This window comes from Gallus gallus, chromosome 4 (genome assembly GCF_016699485.2).
Source record: "Gallus gallus isolate bGalGal1 chromosome 4, bGalGal1.mat.broiler.GRCg7b, whole genome shotgun sequence".
Taxonomy (NCBI): domain Eukaryota; kingdom Metazoa; phylum Chordata; class Aves; order Galliformes; family Phasianidae; genus Gallus; species Gallus gallus.
Genome location: NC_052535.1, coordinates 49,684,998 through 49,703,403, shown reverse-complemented (window position 1 = coordinate 49,703,403; position 18,406 = coordinate 49,684,998). Strand labels below are relative to the sequence as shown.

At 45.9% G+C, this 18,406-nt stretch overlaps 1 protein-coding gene across 6 annotated transcripts in view; it reads right to left on the bottom strand.

The window, feature by feature from the left end:
- The window catches only part of SLC4A4 (solute carrier family 4 member 4), a 232,555-nt gene that overhangs the window by 178,731 nt on the left and 35,418 nt on the right, over window positions 1-18,406 (bottom strand). The window contains exon 1 of one of the 6 annotated variants that reach the window (XM_040699729.2): window positions 5,910-6,141. The exons of the other annotated variants lie outside the window; for them this stretch is intronic. The gene's annotated coding sequence lies outside the window, so the exon portion shown is untranslated. Of the gene's footprint in view, window positions 1-5,909; window positions 6,142-18,406 lie in introns of those variants that run through there. 6 annotated transcript variants of the gene reach the window in all.

The following is an 18,406-nucleotide window of genomic DNA, read 5'->3' as shown; positions in this document are numbered from 1 at the left end:
CCAAGCCTTTATGCCAGGAAAGGCAGAAGCTGTGGGAGCTACACTGCCTCTCCTAAAGCCCCAGCTGTAGCCACCCAATATACAGACTACTATATACTGTACATAAAGAGCCAAACACTACTTTAGCCTGAATAAGAAGCATTTATGCAGTAATGGGAAAATCTTCACACCTCTCACATTCCTTGAGAAGATGTACTGGATCTTAAACAAGAAAAGACTTTTCTTTCCAAGCACATTTTGGTGATGTATGTGTCAGTAACATACTGGAGACAAACTCACACTGCAATAGAAAGCATTTAAACTTTATACTCTGCTAACACCATCTGTTTAGTCAGTGTGTTTTCTCAGCAAAATCAGTGATGCTATCTGACAGTCCTACAGGTGAACTCTGTAACTTGAAACACAAACTTGAGCACCACCCTTAAAGTCCCAGTCCACAGCACTGAATACTTCGTGCTGATCGTCAACCCATTTCCAACCTCATTCCACAAGCAACTGATGGCTGCATTTTGTCCGTGTACTGAATAAAGGTGATGTTAGCAGGCATCTTCCACCCCAGCTCAGTATGGTCTTCAAGTTTCATGAGCCCAGCTGCTCCAAGGGTAGAAGTCACCGGTGTTGAAGTGCTTTGTGGAACTAAGGGAACAGCCCAACGAACTCAGCATTCCACAAAAGGTAAGAAGGGTACAAAAACAAGCACCACTGTACTGGGGCTGTATTGATTCCAAGGCATCATAGCAGCAGCATTGCAAAGGCATCTGCTGCTGCAGACCATCATGCTGACCCTGCACCCAGGACACTACTCCAGCTCAACTGTTATTCAAAAGTCTGGCCTAATAGATCATGAGATGTTGAACAATTTAGAGCACTGCGCACTGTATTGTTGTGCCATTAAGGCTTTGGAACGAAGCTTCATTGGGGACAGAGGAGAACAAAGGACCCATCTATTTCTTCATTGCTATTATTGTTTCTGCCCTGAAAGACACAAAGCCTGGGCTACCTAACAGAGCTACTGTTCTTTAGTTGTTCAGTTTCTCTGTTGAAAGCAGGAACTGTCAGACATGGAAATGATATCAGAATATTCAAGTTTAACAATTTGCTTAAAATTCACCTCATTAGCACAAAATTTGCCAACTATGAGACCTAAGAGAAATTTCCACACACAACCTCCATGCATGACAAATACACTGTCATTCAATTCTGATGCAGTGAAGCAGGTTTAATACGTTCAAACACTACTTTTCCTTGAGCTATTGAGCAACTATTTCCCAACCTCAATTCTAAACAAAGTCTTATTATATTTAGCAGCCCAGATAAAAGAAATCTTTACGCTTACGTATAAGGGTTGACGATGCATCTGAAGTGTTATACAGCCACAGGTACAATAAAAGCAGTTAAGTGCAACCTTTTGTTCAAGGTTAAGAGGTGAAATTGGAGACAGAGTTGATTAAAATAAAGCAAAAGCATTAAAAAGCTGAGGGTGGAAATATTCTAACCTTGAAGTTGCACACACCACTAAGAAAGATACCCCACAACTAAGAGGGGAATAAAAGTTCTTTCAGTAATCTTCAGTCTTGAAAGAAGCAATCTGAACAGCTCCTGTCAAGTTCAAATTTTCAAGACTCACTTCAAGGTATGAGAAAAATGAATGAGTGCTTATTTAAAGAAAATTAAGATTTGCTTCAAATCAGGTTGAATAAGTAGCATTTAGCAAGCATATATTGCAAAATAGAAGTATGAACCTGGCTCCCTAAGAGCGTAGTTGTAGAATTCAGTTCAGATTTGAAATGCTGTGGCTTGAAAGACTCTTCCTCCTCACCTTAACTGATTCTCCCCCTCGTACATTTTATATGCATTAGATATAAATATTTCCCCCCTTTACTCTTCCTCTTACCTCTCAAGAAGCATTAGCTCTACTAACAGCTTACACTTCTGGAATTCAGATGTTGAAAGTTCATTTGAGATGAAATCAAAAGGATTCCAATTTTGGCAACTTCAAATTGACCATTCTAATTTTTCTGGTGAGAAAAGCTGTTGAACATAAGGCTGTGTTTTCCTCTGATGTCCCCACAAAGATCAGCTGATCTCAAATGGTACGGTTTACAATGGACTATATATACCGTAAGTCCTGCTCTCCGTTTACATGGCTGTAATTTGGGCAGAAATCTGAACTCCAAACTAGACACAACTGAAAGCCAAAACAGAGATCTGTATTTCTTATGTTTCTATTAGTCCCATAAAACTTGGGTAAATGGCCACTCACTCCTATGTTTGCAACTTTAAAAGTTACCTACGTGAAAAACTAATAATTACAAGAATCATAGAATCACCAAGGTTGGAAAAGACCCACAGGATCACCCAGTCCAACCATCCACCCATCACCAACGGTTCTCACTAAACCATGTCTCTCAACACAACGTCCAAACATTCCTTGAACACCACCAGGCTCGGTGACTCCACCACCTCTCTGGGCAGCCCATTCCAGTGCCTGACCACCCTTTCAGAGAAGTAGTATTTCCTAATGTCCAGCCTGAACCTTCCCTGGCGCAGCTTGAAGCCATTCCCTCTCGTCCTATCACTAGTCACACGAGAGAAGAGGCCAAGCCCCAGCTCACTACAACCTCCCTTCAGGTAGTTATAGAGAGCAATGAGGTCTCCCCTGAGCCTCCCCTTCTCCAGACTGAACAATCCCAGCTCCTTCAGCCGCTCTTCATAAGGCCTGTGCTCCAGACCTCTCACCAGCTTTGTTGCCCTCCTCTGGACACGCTGCAGGGCCTCGATGTCTTTCTTACAGCGAGGGGCCCAAAACTGTACACAGTACTCTTTCCTTCTCTCTTAATGTAATCATGCAATTAAAAAATAATAGGACAGATAGTACCACGTGTCTTCTTGACTCAGAGGTCACTGAAGAGCAGCCTGACACAGTGGACAGCTTGCATTCAAATAGGCTTTCGCCACAACCCTAATAACTATATTATTCTCTATTTTCATTTCAAGCCATACAGTTAAAAGTATGTAAGAGAAATACTTCCACCTCCCATCTCACTTAGCTCACCAAGAGCAGCTTTGCTTCCCCCAGACGCAGCACAGTGACATCAGGCTACCCACAGAGATGCACTCCTTTACCAATATTAACTCAACTGCTATTACGGGGTTTTCAAAGAGCACTGCTTTTCAGCCTTCTAAATGGACCTGAAGCCAGAAGCGGCTAATTGACTTGGAACAAGAAAACCTGATAGTGGTTATCAGAAAGTTTTTAGTTTCCTCAAAGCAGGAGGTCCAAATTCTAAACCTAACGCACAAAAAAAAAAACATGTGAAAAGTAGGTTGCTAAGAATGACAAGGTTGCTTGCCTGATGTCACAGCACTGGTGCCAGAAGGCTGCAAACATGGTCTGAAGTCTGCTGGTACTCACAACCTGCAAGGAACCCAGGCTTTCACTGTTTTGTAGACAGGGATGCATGCTTCTCAATGTACCAGCATAAGAGTCAAAAGACTAGCAAATCCACTAACAGACTGGCACACTGACACACGGGATCGTCCCTTTCTGTACCCACAGGAATAAGCACTTTCACAATCCACCTTCCCTTCATCCAGGACACCCTTGATCAATCTTGCCTCTACTGTTGCCTCTCTCTTGCAGGACAAACTCCCCAACTCTAAGAAGTGCTACCTGAAACCAGAGGCTTGCAGGCTTTGTCGGCAGAAAAATAAATAGGGAACTTCTCTTTATGCGTATACACAGTACTTTTCATTCACAGCCTTGCCCAGAGCACCTTCCAGCTTGTTATTTATCGCAGGTCTTCAAGGTGGCAGTATAGCTAAAAATCCTTCGGACAGAAACACAAGCTGCTTCTCCACCACTGCTGAAAGAACACGTCTGTACGTGAGCGAGGCGCCCTCTCCGATAAGCGGTAGAGCAGAAAACAGGAGCTACAGATTTTCCCTTCTCGCGGGGATGTTTTCCTTTGAACTGCACTCTGCACACAACCTTATCAACATCGGGCATCAGTAACTGAAGCGTTTGCCCTACACAGACAGTAGGATTGCAAAACGCACATTTTAAAAGATCCCCTACAGAATTCTTTCTAAAGCCCCACTATGAACAATATCGCAGTGCAACACTTTGTATACACGGGTGGGTTTTTTCTGACTGCACAGCAGTTTCAGGATTTAAAACACAGAAGTCTGAAGGAAAAATCTCCAGTTATCAGCTGCAGAAAACGCCGCTGGACCTTGCAAAGTGCTGAATGGGAACGCATACAAGGTGTTAACTCGCTAGGAATGCCCTGTGCACACAAATAAAAAGTTCGTGCTTCTTCCCCTCTAACTGACAAAAAAAAAACAAAGAAACAAACAAAAAAAAAACCCCTGCATTTCCTTCTCACCCCACCTTCAACTCTGGACAGCAGCAACACACCAAGCCAGCAGTTCCTAACAGACAATCGCTAACTCCCCAGCAGCTGTCAGCCCCCCACAGCCCTGGAAACGCAGCTTAGAGTTCTCCCCAAGTCCACTGTTCTGACACACATGAAACTCACATTCTGCAGGAGGGAAGGAAAAGGAACAGGCCAACCTCTCCTTTAATATTTCCTAGGGAAGGTAAATGTAATTTTAATTCTTTGTATCTGAATGGGGGGGGACACATAAGCATCACTGCAGACCACGCTAACATCTACCAGTCAGAGGACACCGACATTCACAGACAGGTGAAGTGACATCCTGTTTAGTTTACTGTGAGCCGAAGCCACCGCCTGAAACAAAGTCTTGCAAAACCGGGCTCTACAAGCTTCTGGCACGAGAGAAGTCACTACAAAAGCTCTTTCAACACTTGCTTCAGCACTGATTTCCAGGTAGGAGAAGTGAAGACAGAGACACATGGGTTAGTTCACGCAAGCAAGCACGCCAACAAGCGCACAGATGCAAACAATCTCATTTAAACATCCTGCATATGACTGGAAATTATTACAACCAAACTCAGTTGGGAGCCTCAGGGGGCTTTTTGCTGTTGTTGGAGGCGGGGAGGTAACTGTACCTCACTCTTAATGCGTAAGTAGTTTCCTTTTGAATAGCAACTAAAAATTCTTCTATTTCTGCAGACTGTCACACCAGCAATGCACGTGGAGCAAATTCTATTCCCCCACACGACATGCAATTCCTCGCATTCTGTCAAAGTAAACTGCGTTTCGCTGAAACAACACAGCGAGTATCTATGCCGCGCGGCGCAGCTCCCCTACGGAGCAGCTGCCGTGTCTCTGCTTCTGCTCCACCTCCGCACGGCTGTCCTCCCCGGGCAGTTCTCGGGGGGCTCCCGGGGCCGCTCCGCTCGGGCGCTCAGGGCGGCGCGGCACCGCGGGCTGCAGCGGGCGCTGGAGGCACCGCCGGCCCCCTCCCGAACGGCCGCACCGCACGGCTCCGGAGCCGGGACGGGCGCTGAGGATGCGCTCCTACCCAAGGGGAAAGCCACCAGTAATTAACGCTGGCGTAAAAAAAGCAACCTAGGGGCGTGAACAAAAGGACGGCTGAGCTCTCGGTGCCGCTTTTGCTCCGGAGAACGGCACCCTTCGCCTGCAGCTCGCAGCAGGAAGCTCACAAAGGGTAGGACGAGGAGCAAGAAGCTTCCCTCCGCCGGTCTGAGGAAGGGAAATAGCCGCGTGCGTCTGAACACCAGATGGAGCGTGAAAAAATTGAGAGGAAATGGGATTTCCTTCAAACGGGTGCTGCTGACAACGCACGGGCGCGAAGATCAGCCGAAACACGAGAAAAGCGTGCTCTTAAAGTTAGCCCGGGTACCGAGCACCGGTTGAGCGCAGCCCGGCGGCGGCCCCGCGCCGCTCAGAAGCACCGAGCAGCGGCAGCCGTGCCGTGCAGGTGCTCCCACGCCTCCCGCTCCCCGCGGCCGCGCTCACCTGCGGGGCTCGGGCTTGCGGCGCTCCTCCAGCTTGGCGGCGGGCGGGGGCTGCGGGGCAGCGGGCGGGCGGGCGGCGGCGGAGCGGTGCGGCTTCAGCGGGCGCTGCGGGGCATGGCCGCTCCGTTGGCCCACGCGTGGCTGGAGTCGCGCACGGCCGCCCGCTTCGCTACCGCTTGGCGGCTGCGGGCCGGGCCGAAGGCAGGGACGGGGCGAGGCGAAGCGGCTGTGCTGGCGGCGGCCGGCCCGGCCCGAATTTAAAGGCGCCCGCGGGCTCAGCCGTCCCCTCGCCCGCTCCCATCCCGTCCCATCCCAGCCCCCGCTCCCTCCCCGGGCGCTCGGCGGCCGCTCGGCGTCACGGGGCCCCGGGGCGGGGAGGCCGGAGGAGGAGTCTGCGAGGCCGCCGGCTCGCCCTGCCCGCCCCGCCGCGCGCCCGCTGCCTACACGCCGGGACGGGCTGAACGCCGCGCCCCGGGCCCCGCAGGTGCTCGGCGCCCCGGACGCCGGAGCTGGACGCTTCGAGCCACCGCTTCTCCGCTTCCAAGAACTGCCTTCCGAAAGCCCTTCCCGGAACGGGGACCGAAGCCGACGCTAATCGCCGTGCCCCCGCTTTCGGGCAACAGGCTGCCGCTCCTGGGCTCAGCCCCGCCGTCCAGGCCCCAGTGACGAGATCCGTGAGGTATTCTGAAAGAACGGAGCTCTGCGAACAGCGCAAGTGACGCGGCAGAGCAGAGCAGCAGTCCGCCAGCAGAAAGGACAGGGACACTCGGGGGAACAAAGGGGACTATTGTAGCTCTGTAGGGAAAAAAGCCCACTTCTCGAGCAAGGTTTAGGGTTACCACACAGCAACTGCTTCTTCAGCTCCTCCTGAGCCACCAACCCCTACTTCTGCAACCTGTCCAAAGCCCGTATTAGGGAATAAGACATAATCCATTGTACAGGCAAAAAAAAAAAAAAAAAAGTAGTGGTGATAGAAACTGCAGTTTCTGGTTTGCAAACGGGAATGAGAACACGGCAGAATTTCTGCTCTGTGCTACTGTCAGAGCTGCGCTTTCCTCAGCCTCTGAGAACAGGCAGCTGTCTGCACCGTCCCGTCCCTTCACCCCCTTTAACGTCCTCTGAAAGATCTGCCACCTCAGCTCTGCACGTGAATTCATCAGCACTTGGCCTCCTTCTGCTCCTTTCAATAAATCATGTTTCCAGATTTCCTGCTTTTAAGCAACTGATTCACTGGCAGCATAGGGAAGCCTTCTGCCTGGCCGTGAAAGTATTTGTGAACCGTTTCATTTGAAGTAACAGCAGACCCGTGTTAACAAAAGAAAAGCACTACCTCTGCTTAGAAGCTTCACATAGTCCGGTTCTAAACCAAGTAACTATACATCTTCCCCTCTTCCAAAGGCATACACAACAGCTCACAATCAAGGACTACTCTATCCATGGTTCAGCTTTCTAATTTCATCCTTAATTTGCACACCATCCACTTTGCTTCTATTTACAAATGAACTAAGAAGGTCCCTCTCCCCCCTCCCCAAAATGATATTAGCTACTGCAGAAGATCACTGTTGGTTCTTGCTGCTAGACAACTCATTCTTTCATACCAAGTGTCTCAAAATGTGAAGAAGTATCAAAAACTGAAGGCACCTCTGGGGCCATCCTCAGCAGGTGGTTCTTAGCTCACTAAATAACTCTCACAGCAATCTTACTTCCTCACAACTTGTTATACCTTAAAATACTGGCATCTTAAACCTGTGCATTTTGTTTGCCAGATTAAAAAAAAAAAGTTTTGGCATTATGATGCACAACTGTCAGTCTTTAAGTATAACATCACTACGTACTATGATCTAAAACCCCACCAAAAACATCTCCAGTCTCCTTAAATCAAGAGCCGAGGCAGTTATCTCAGCCAAGTTTGAAAATCAGTGCACTTTACATACAAGAACACCCAAGTGAAGTGACCCAGTTATCCCCTCTGTCATTGTGACTGACAAAATCCAAAGCCAGCAGCTGAACCCAACTTGTACAAACTGTGTAAGTACATTTTGACATGACTTGCACACTTTATACCGTGTATTCCTTATTTTAAAATTACCAGTAATTACAATTTAAATTGTTTGATTTAATAAACTTGTAGATAAGATCACCACTCAGGACTACAGCCTTCTAATTTCCCATTCACAGAGTAGATGCTACAGAAGCAGTAACTTGTAACAGCTTTGGCTGTCCAATTAAACCTGCCTTTTTAGTCCACTGGCTTCAGCCCTACACACAAAGCCATGGAGAAGAAAAGTTGCACAGTGGCCTTCCTTGAACCAGGCTATCAATAAAGCAAAGCTCCTGCTCACCACAAAGAAGGTACAGCCTGCTTTGCAAACAATTGCACAGAACAGGTTGCCACATTCAACTAAAGGCCAATTGATATGCAAAAATTATTATTCCGTCTTCTTGTCCAGTATTCAATTTTTCCAAGAAGTCCAACATCTTTGTAAATGACAGTGTTTGACATTTGTATTTATAAAAAGAACATCCGAAGCTACAATGCATAAATGCACAAGCTTAGTAGAACCGAGAGAGCAAAACTTTCCCTGTGTTTATTCCAAACATATCTTGCAGAATTTCTAGTAGATTCCTCAGAAGCCATTCACGCTGAGCACAGCACTGTCAGAGACAATGCTGAACTAGATGGAAACTGGCAGCTCTTGTATTTCCAGGGTTTTGTGGAGACTACCATGTGATAAAATATTTGCATTGGATTAAGTCAGGAGTAATTCAGTGCACATCAAGGAGTTACAGAAGGTAAAACCATTTCAATAGAAACAACTAGGCGCAGAGACCCCATAGTCATACTTGCCTAAGATACTTTCTGTATATTTTCTCAATTTGTTGACAAATGATCAGTGCCAAGTCATCATTTGCAAAAGCAGACTCAACCCTGAAAACACTTGTGCTTACAAGCAATCCTCTTTACATCAGCAGTATCAGTCATGCATGTTTTCATGACTCAATCTTTGATCATGACTATTCTTAAGGATGCTGAGGTTTTGGTTTTTTTTATTTTTATGTGTGTGTTTTTGTTGTTGTTGTTTGTTTAAGATGCAGGTACGCAGCTCACTCTAGCTCTTGAACTCAAGGAATTAATTCTTCCATTACACAATGAGTTGAATATTTGAGATGAATTAGTCTAACAGCACTAATTTCTAACGTCAACCATGGAAAACATCTCTAGCTCCTCCATTTGTATTCCCTGCTCGTGTTCAAGTCAGCAAACTACTTCACAGGAAATCGAGAAAGATCACATCATCTCAGCACGCATTACTTCATATCTGGTTATTAAAGGAATAATGCAAATAAGCCTATTCGCTTTTGAAACTTGATTAGCAAGTTCTGCATTTTCTGATAGTCCCGCCTCAGTTAGCTGTGAAAACAACATTCAGTGGGTAGCTGATTTTTCAGTCTCCATAAGAATCCTAATTCAGCATCCTGACTGAGCTTCTGCCCACTTCCAAGGCAACTACAGGCAGGGCCAAAACAGTAAATAGCCCAGTTCCTGCTGATTTCCACTTCGCAGAGTCACGCTTCCATCTTTCAAAGGAGGTGGAAACAGGAGGAAATGGAAAACATTCAAATAAGGAAAAACAGAAGTGAATGCAGGAGGCTTAAGTTTTTTTGTTATGGGTACCTGATGTTTATAAAGAATTACACATCACGTCTGCTTGAGAGAATTAAGCAGTCACAGAGTCGTATGGGTTGGAAGGGACCTGCAGATATCATCAAGTCCAACCTCCCTGCTAAAGAAGCTCCCTACAGCAGGTCACACAGGAAGATGTCCAGACGGTCTTGACCATCTCCAGAGAAGGAGACTCCACAACCTCTCTGGGCAGCCCGTTCCAGTGCTCCGTCACTCTCACAGTAAAGACCTTCCTTGTGTTAGCATGGAACTTCCTGTGTTCCAGTTTCTGCCTGTTGCCCCTTGTTCTATTGCTGCTCATTGCCAAAAGGAGCCTGTCCCCATTGACTTAACTCCCACATTTCACACAATTTTAAACACAAGATCCCCTCTCAGCTTTGTCTTCTCTAGACTGAACAATCCCAGGTCTCCCAGTCTTTCCTCATAAGGCAGATACTCCAGGTCCTTCATAATCTTTGCAGCCCTCCACTGGCCTCTCTCTAGAAGTTCCCTGTCTTTTTTTGAACTGGAGAGGCAAGAATTGGACACAATACCCCAGATGTGGCCTCACCAGGTCAGAGTAGAGGTCACCTCCCTCAGCCTCCTGGCCATGCTCTTTTTAAGGCACCCCTGGAGCCCATCTGCCTTCTTGGCCATGAGGACACACTGCTGGCTCACAGCCATCCTATTGTCCACCAGTCCTATTGCTTTGGTAGCCTTATGTGCCACAACAGCCTCTCCATTTATGTCAAAAAGAGAAAAATGCTATGGGGGTTTCATTGTCTGGCTCAACTGCTTTTGGTGCCTTCCTAACCTCTTGCTAACTCTTTGTAGCATACCACCCATCCCTCAATAGATCCCTAGTTAAACTTGCAGTGCTTAATAGTTGGAGACTAGAACACATGAAAGCAAGCACTGAGGTGTTCTCGACTGGGGAGCATCACTCTGCACAGACCCACGTGCAAGATCCGGCACTCCTACCAGCCAGTGCTTGCAGGCCCCTCACCCTGGCATAGACCTGCCTCGTCCTTCCTCAGCCGAGCTCGGGGCAGCCCCGAAGCCGCGGTCGGGTCCCGCCGGCGGGGCGCTGAGGCCCTCTGCCGGCAGCCGCCCCTCCCCGGGCCCAACGGGCTGCCGTGGGGAGCGCGCCGAAGGCAGGCCCAGGGCCCGGTCTGCTCTGCCCTTACTCCGAGGGCTCGTACAAGCGGCTCGCGTCGCGAAGCCAGCTGCTCTCATAGGCTCCAAGCTTCATCCTGCTCAGGGCTGGAGGGCGCCGAGCCAAACCGAGCCGAAGACAGGGGGCTTTGTTAAAATAAAGAAAGCGTGTTTGTTCATACACCCACAGAAACCACCCGAGCATGGGATGGTGAAGCATACACACTTCCGCCACCTACAACTGCTGGGATATTGAAACAACAAATATTCTTCCCCCTCCAGAATACATAAATTGAGTCAGAGCAGTGAGCGTATTGCCTCAAGGCAGAAAGTGACAAGGTTTTTTTCGCCCATCTCAGGAAGAGAGAGAAATCCTGAGGTAAAGTCACTCCCCTTAAGCCTGAGGCTAATTACACTGGGATGGAATTAGGGAGCAGAACTAGAAGCATTTCTGCTGGGCTGTATGAGAGAAACGAGCGGGTTGCTGACTGAGAGGACAGTATTTATGTCAGGAGGTTTCCTCCCAGGCTGTCCCCAGCCGTCACTTAGGTAACTTTCTTTTTCTTCCTCATTCCTCAGCTGCTGCCATCCTAGACCAAAAGCACAGGAGCTCTGCAGCATGCCCCGGTCCCTCTGTGCAGGACCTGCACCTTACCCTGCTCCTGGCTGACTCCTGAGCACCAACTCCTTACAAAGCAGCGACCGTCATCTTCATTAAAACCCCTCTCACTGAGCACCAGCTTAGGAAAGCTTCTCGGGTTTTATCACTGACTGGAAAAAAATCACAGGGAAAGCTCACCACCTCTCAGTGCAAGGCCAGGCCCATGCTGACTAGCACAGTTTGCAAATCCTGTCAGAAATCAGGGCCCTCCTCTACCGGCCTTCTTGTACCCTGGCTAAAATACCTTCCAACAAGCACATGTGGACAGGCAGTGCCAATGAATTGTGTGTATCAGTGAAACAAACTCTGCTTGCTGCACTAAAATGGAATCCTTGCCTCTCCTGCTCTGAGAGTACCTGGTCTTGAGCACTAAATATCCTGTAGGAAAGAGTAACTGGAATGGCAGCTAATTATTAGCCTCCTAATTCCTGGTAGGAAAAAGAAGGATCCCAGCTGGATACATAACAGTTGCAAGCCCTGAATGGTGGAACATGTAAGATGACTCAAACTGAGAGCTTTCCTGCTAATGCAGTTGTTGACAAGATACATGCAAGGTAGCTCTATGTTTACCTAAGGGATGCACATCTAGCAGTTCTCCAGCTGGTAACATCCGATATCATATACTGAAGGCTTCCTCAAAAGGTGTCCTACATCTGAGTCTCAAACAGGATGAAATACTTTGCAGGCACTGCAATCCCACCCAGAGTTTTGGAGATACCGAATGGCAGTGGCAGGAAATCAGAAATGCAGCATGCCACAGTAAAAGCAACTTCCTTGTGAAATCCTACCTTCTGGGGAGGGCTCGCTCTTCATCAGGCTATGTCATCAGAACTAAGAGATGAAACTTTTTTTTTTTTTTTTTAACTGAAGAAGCCACAAAGTGAATACTTATAGGAAATGCTTGCAATAGACATGCTTGGCATCTCCGCAACAACGAAGTCAGGATGCAGATAGCTCCCTCTTTTTCTAATGGCAGCATCACCAACACAGGCACTGTATTGATAATTTATAAGATTCTCCACATAATAGAGCCATGTATACACCTGAGAAACCTTATCCATCCCAGAGCCAGTAGACTGAGCTACCATTGCATTAGGTATCAGAAGAACAAATACTTTGTATCCTTAACCAGGGACTTCCCAGAGCGAGTAGGCCTTGAAAGGAAAATTAATCAGGATAGTTAGGGAACATTGCCAACTTAACAAGAGAAGCCAAGGTTCATGAATCCTTATAATTGTATGAAAATTACTAACCAATCATGAAGAGGAGAATGGCCTGGAAAATTACTAACTTAGTAACTTTTGTGTTTAAATGTTGTGCAGATAGTTTTGGGCGTGTGCTTGATATGTGAGAAACCATTTAGCATCCAGGCTTGCACAGTCCTGAAATAAATAAGTAATGTCTCTCCCGAGCGTGCAAGAATTGACTTATTGCTATTACCACACGAGGTGACCGGTTCACTTTTCAGACAACACTGTGATAGACATTTGCAAAAAAGGCTATGAAACTATCACAACAGGAAGTTACGTGACTATAGTCCATGAAGATCTGTAATACTTAGCTCCAGACTATTATTATTAATCAATTTCCAGAACTGGGATGGGATAGCGTTCTTCAAACATTGTTTTCTCCTCACTCAGCTGATTTAAACACGAGTTTTCATCCAAATTTTTCCTCATCATCTTCTCCATTCAGTTCTTTGTCTTGAGCATTTTCCCTACTTTAATAACGCTCTTTATTCCCAGAGAACAACAGTGATTCCATTGATTAGCTATTAAAGTTTTTCCTATCTTCCCCTTGGGTTCGCTATTTTGATACTGAGAAAAAGGCTACACAGGAGCAACTGGTACAGTAAAGTCCATATTCAAAGTAACTTGATCATATTTTCCCTTCTGCCATTTCATTTCTGAACTCCCAGCTATTTTTTATGCCAACCAACTTATAGTGCTACATACCAAAGGTGGTAATCGTTTTGTTTGTTTGTTTTTCCTTTGGGAAGGACTTAATGCATTATACCATAGTCTAATCTGGGTCATCAGAAAAGTTCACTTTGCTTTTGAAAGAATTAAATAACAGCATTAACATTTGCTATTTTGGATTTTCACATCTCTTGCTCTTTCTTTACTCTCTTATCTAAACATATCCTAAATAAAACACTTAAAGCAAACATTTCCTGGTCAAACTTAGCCAGAAACATATGTTGTATAAATAAAGCTTTAAGGACATAATTTTTTACTGTTTTGTTTGGTGATTCCAATAGAAACAGAATATTTTAAAGCAGACAATGATTTCTCAGCAGTCTGTGCAACTCCCAAAGGTCTTTGCCACTTCAGGAGAACCTGAAGAGCAAAATGTCCTAGGAAAAAAAAAAATGCAAAGCAGAAGTGCCACTATAGACACCTGCGTTGTTCAAGTAAAAGCAAGGCAAAAATCAAACCCAGCCTTAAAGAGTTTTCTCCTCTCAGGGATTATGTGCAATCACAACAGAAGCAATTCTAAGTTTTATCAACGAAGAGTTTGCTCTCTCCCTCTCTGGTAAGCAAATGCAGCACCCCAGCAGCCACAGAGACATCTTTGCTACTAATTTCATGCAGACAGCATTTGTACAAGTTTCAGGTGCTAAGCAACCATCTTTGCAATGGAAGGATCCCAGCAAAAGCACTACCAACAGCTGTCCCCCTCTCATTGTCCCCCTCTCATTCCAACAGCGTTGCTGTTGGAATCCTTCTCATATCAGAATGGACTACAAAGTGCAAGGATAAGGAAAGGGAGATGCAGAAAAAAATGCTGCCCGCAGGATGACAGCTCAAAAGCTATGCACTGAGTTCTTGCAGATAGAAAGAGAGAGGAGGCTTGGAAGTGCATAGTCCCAAACCATAGACACTCATCACAAAGAAGCAACCTGAGCTCAGATCCCCCAGAGGCAATGCTGCCCATCCAAAGACCAGAGTCACAGAATTAGAGACCTTTGGATATAGAAAACTCCTGTGCCTAAACTTGCCATGTATTTTGACTGATGTTCCCAAGTTGAGGCCTGAGAGGAGCAATAGCAGAGCTCTGTGCTTTAAGGAAAGCAAATTAGGTGAGAGTAAAGAAGCACTGTATTGGGGAGAAATCTACCCACAAGCCCCACTGCTGAACACAGCAGTTTAAATACCTCCTGTTGTACCTCCAGCAACAGTCCCCAGAGAAAGCCGCAGTGAGCAACCCACATGAGAGCAAAACCTATCTGCTCTGCAGGGGAAGGAGGCAATTTGTTTGGTGGAAGTCAAGGGCAAGGACTGTGTGGTGCTCTGCATGCAACAGTAAGGGCTGGCAGTGGTGCATTGCTGAAAAGCACCTCAGAAGCCATTCATCTGCAAGAACCGCTTATGTGGCCAGGCTGACACATACAAATTAGAGATGAAGTGTGCAATTGGCTTCAGCATCTACTGTCTTCCAGTAAGTAAAATAAATTCAAGGCATTTTGGACTAAGACTAACAGAAATTAAGGTACTGTATCCAGTAAAAATGTGCAGAAACAATATCTTCTGCCTTAAAAACTAATAAACTTAGGCTTCACCTCAACATTTATGGAGCAACAGGAGATGACTGTCTTGTGACAACATTCTGTTCTCAGGGCATGACACTGGATTGACAGATATGAAGGGACAATATGTTCTGGTGGAGCATTTTAAGAAAATAGTAGTGCTGTCAAAGGGCAAGCTTTCATTTTATGCGTACAAAACACCAGAATAAAATATTTCCTTTGGAGAATTTCACACATCATTTTATTAATATAAACAGACGACGATTATCTCCATCTCTCAGAGCCTTGAACTTTTTGCCTGTGCTTCCTTGCACCATATTGGTCCCATCTCAGCTCCTTCCCACAAGGGGAGAGGGCATTCTCAAAGCTCCTCCTTATTTCTCTGAGACTAGACCATTTTCTTACAGAGCTCACGACTACTGCAGTGGAACAACGAGTTGCCTGCCAGGGCATGATTTTTTCCTTCATTTTCAGTCTTGGTTTCGGTGGGAAAAAATGGACAAGACAGGCCACCCCAGCAGCTTACAGGTGGCCCAACCAAACTCAGGGTAAAACACAGAAGTGGGAGCCAAAACAACGTGAGGTTGAGAGCATGCCACTGCGTTCAACAAGGAATGCAAGGGATCATAGCTTGCACAAAGGGGTTTCCAGAGAAACATTACAAGGAAATTTATGGTTAACCTCTCCTATCAGTGCACAGCTGCCTCATGTTGTCCCTCACTGAGTACTGTGCAAATCTCTACCCGAAAAGAAAAGGCATTGTCACTTGGGTCAGGCCAAGGCAGACTGCTGATCCAGGACAGCATCAGAGGCAGCAAGATAGTGCTGCAGCAAAAGTTAGGGAAAATGATATTCCCAGCACTCAGAACAATGTCTTCTGACTTTTTTTTTCTGCTTCCCTGCCTATCTCCCTTCGTGAGGTTAAGGTCTGACTTCCTCCTATCAAGACTTACAGAGCTGATGGGGAGATTCCAAGGGATATTAATTGTTGTTTGAAATCACTTCAAAGGACCTCTTTTTTTTTTTTTCCCCTCTCTTGTATTAATAGCTGGAATGAGGAAATTGGTTTGGATTTCATACTTACATCTGCTCCCCAAACCTGTGCTTATTTAAAGATACTCATCCTAAATCAAGCCTGCTTCTATTAAAAGGCTCCTACTCCACACAAGTGCTCACACCCATGCCTTTCCACTTCCACACATATCTAGAAACCCATGTTCCAACTGGCAGCCAGAGGTGCCAGAAATAACCACAAGAAAGGCTGCCACGAAATCTCCAGCCAAGTTTTGAAAATCCAGGCACTTTAAACAAGCATCTATGCTTAGAGAACTTCATCGGAAGACAACCTGAACTCAGTCTTACAAAGTTTGTGTATCACAGATCAAATATCAAAAAATGTAAATGCAAATACTTTTTTTTTTTCCATAAAAATGTGCAGGATAACAGTTGTTTTACAAGCCTGATAGCGCATACTTCCAGCAGCGTTCTGACATTCTTGCCCCACTTGTACTAGCTAGCGGCTGTTTTTCATTCTTAAGACTTTTTTTTTTCCAGTGGCTATGCTACAGTGAATTTGGAAACTGTGTTAAAATTCAATTACTACATTCCCATGCTTCAAGGTGGAGAAAGAAAATATAAGGAGGAAGAATGACAAGAATACCAGTGGCTGTAAGCCAGCTTTATGCTTCTTACATTCTCTCACCTGCACTACAGCTGAGAGCAGCCCTGAATGCTTTCACAAGTTGTTTCACAGCACAGGCATAAGGAAAGAGAATGTTTTGTCCTAACACAGTGTTTTCTGGCCAAATCCCAGCCACAGCCTGCCCTCACATCTGTGCTGGAGAATGCCCCAGGCACAATTTGCAACTGGCAGCCCAGAAAAGACCCAGAGAGTGGGGCAACAGTTTCTGCAGAGGTCGAGCTTGGTTTTCTCAGCAAGTTGCATACGCTGCCCTGTGCACCCAGTGGGAACAGCCATTTCAGCTCTCCAGAGCTCTTCCCCAGCCTGCCATCCCCATCTTTTCCCTTTCTGTGGTGGGAATAACACTGTGGGTACTTAGGTTTCCCCACTCCACAGAGAAACACTGGCTGATCCCAAACAGAAAGTAGAAAAAGGATGTCCTCAGATTGAGAATTAACTATTAATTGCTTTCTATATGACCTCCTTTCTCAGTGCCTGGCACTTTGAAAAGTCACTCACCTTCTTGTACTGGCAGATTACATGCTATTGTAAAGATAGAAATGGGCTTACTGATCTAAAGGTTTGCATAGATTCATCCACTTATCAAATATCAAATTTACTAGAGGCATCTGCTTTTGGTGTCATCATCTCCTCCTTCGGCTGACAAAACCTAAACTCTACTTTCATGTGTAAACATTTTCCACAGGAGAAGGAAAATATTTGCTGTGTGTTTAGACATGCCCTTATTGTCACACTTATAACACAATCTATCATACCTTATCAAGTTGCACATCTTCAGCACATAGATGGTTTGTGACAACATGTTTAGGAGGCTTTCAAATATGGGAAAGAGAATTACTCAAAGTATGTTTATCACAGAATCATAGAATGGCTTGGGGGGGGAAGGAACCTCAAGGACTGTCAAGTTCCAACACCCCTGCCACAGGCAAAGTTGCCAGCTACATCAAGTACTAAATCAGGTTACCTAGAGCCCCATCCAACCTGGCCTCAAACACCTTCAGGGACAGGGCATCCTCAACCTCTCTAGACATCCTGTTCCAGCACCTCACCACTCTCGGTAAGAAACTTCCCCCGGACACCTAATCTAAATCTCCCTTCCTCCAGTTTAAAAACATTCCTTCTTGTCCTATCATTATCCGACTGTGTAAAAAGTTTATTTCCCTCATGTTTATAATCTCCCTTTAAATACTGGAAGGTCACAATGAGGTCTGCCACAGCCTTCTCTTTTCCAGGCTGAATGAGCCCAGTTCCTACAGCCTGTCTTCATAGGAGAGGTGCTCCAACCCTCTGATCATCTTCGTGGCCCTCCTCTGGACCATCTCCAACAGCTCCACATCTTTTCTGTGTGGAACAGAACTTAGGATACCACTGACCTTCCAGGCTGCAAGCAAACACTGCTGGTTCACGTTCTGTTTTTCATCAACAAGAACCCCTAATCCTTCTCAGCAGGGCTATTCTCAAGGAGTTCTTTTCTCAGTTTGTATACATATCTGGGATTACCTTGACCCAAGCACAAAACCTTGCACTCTGTTTTATTGAACCTCATTAGGTTCACAAGGGACCACCTTTCAAGCTTATCAAGGTCCCACCGGATGGCATCCCTTCCTTCAACCACACTGCTCAGCTTGTATCATCAGCAAACTAACTGAGGGTGCACTCAATCCCATCATCTATATCACTGATAAAGATGTTAAAGAGTACTGAACCCAAGACAGACCCCTGGGGGACACCGCTCATTACCAGCCTCCACCTGGACATACTTATTCCGCATCTTTTTGTCAAGGTCT